Below are 1,336 nucleotides of genomic sequence, written 5' to 3'. Positions count from 1 at the left end.
GGCCGTTCCCACGCTCGGCGGCCAATGGCGGCGCGGGCCGCACAAAGGCGCCGGCCCATTAGCGCACGCTAAATTGCCTGTGAATTGGCGCGGGCACAATGGGCGCTCCCTGAGGAGCAGGTGGGCCGCGCGGCACAATGTCCGGGCTGTGGGAACACGCTCTCCCTCATTAGCATCCCGGGCCTGATGCTGAGACCTCCGCCCAATATGCTGCCTTTTCCCAGGCTGCCGGGACGCTGGGGAGGGGAGGGGGCAAGGCAGGAAGGAGCAGCCCCTCCTTTTCCCTCCCCTTCCACTCGCCGCCCCCCTCCCCCTGCAGAGGCCACAAGGGATAATAAGGGAAAAGCTTAAGAATTAACAAGTGCAGCGGCCTCCAGGAGCTTTCGACCCTCCCAAACAGAGACCCACGCCCAGCGGGGAGGGGATGGAGGAGCCACACATCTTCTGGACTGGCGCCTTGTCGCCTGGTCCATAGGTGGACACAGTCAAGGAGTGGCCCTGGCTCCTAAGATCAGACCTGGGAGCTATGTTGCAAATCCCCTGACGGTGTCACCTGGGACACGTGACTTATCCCAAGCCTCAGTCTTCCAACCTGGAAAATAGGCAACCTGCCTCCCTGGTGGGGGTTCAGGGAGCTTCAGGGAGCCAGAATGCCCAGCATGGAGCCTGGCACTTATGCAGGTACCTGGAGCCCCTGTACCCCACCCTCCTTGGAGCAGCCTGGTAGGTAGTAGCATCTGGGGTGCTCTGGCCTCACTCCACCTCCATCTGGCTGAGAATCCAGCCACATTTGGTCTAGACCAGCTGCCTTAGAATCCTGGGGCATCCTAGGTGATTGGATGGTCTCTCTGCTGGCCTCACCCGAGTGTGGGGTGGGGATACCTGTCTGGTGCCCAGGTGAGCCTTGGGGCTCGGAGAAGGCTCCCACGGCCCGGCATGACTGGTGGGAGGCCACGGCCCCCCATCACCCCTCTGCACAGCCCAGTGGGCACTTCTGGGGTCTGCTTTCTTCAGGCATCTTGCCAGTGGGTGGAGAGGGAGCGCCAAGGGAAGATAAGAGGGTCTCAGCAGGGCAGGCCTGGAGCCCACATGGATGCAGTGTCACCCAGACTGGCCCCCTAGGGACCTGCTGGATAATCTGACAACTCCAGTTCTTGACCAGCCAGCTGAGGGCCAGTGGCTGCTTCGGGCCACCAGGCCCACTCCTGGCCCCTTGGAGAGGGCCTGCTGGGAACCCCTTTGCCCAGAACAGTCCCTTCCCTGTGATCACTGCAGCCTGTAGGGACTGAGAGAGGGGGTGGAGCTTGGACTGCATCCTACCCCCGACCTCCCTCCC

Source organism: Trichechus manatus, unplaced genomic scaffold, assembly GCF_000243295.1.
Source record: "Trichechus manatus latirostris isolate Lorelei unplaced genomic scaffold, TriManLat1.0 scaffold00122, whole genome shotgun sequence".
NCBI classification, from domain to species: Eukaryota; Metazoa; Chordata; class Mammalia; order Sirenia; family Trichechidae; genus Trichechus; species Trichechus manatus.
Note: the sequence above shows the minus strand (reverse complement) of the source record.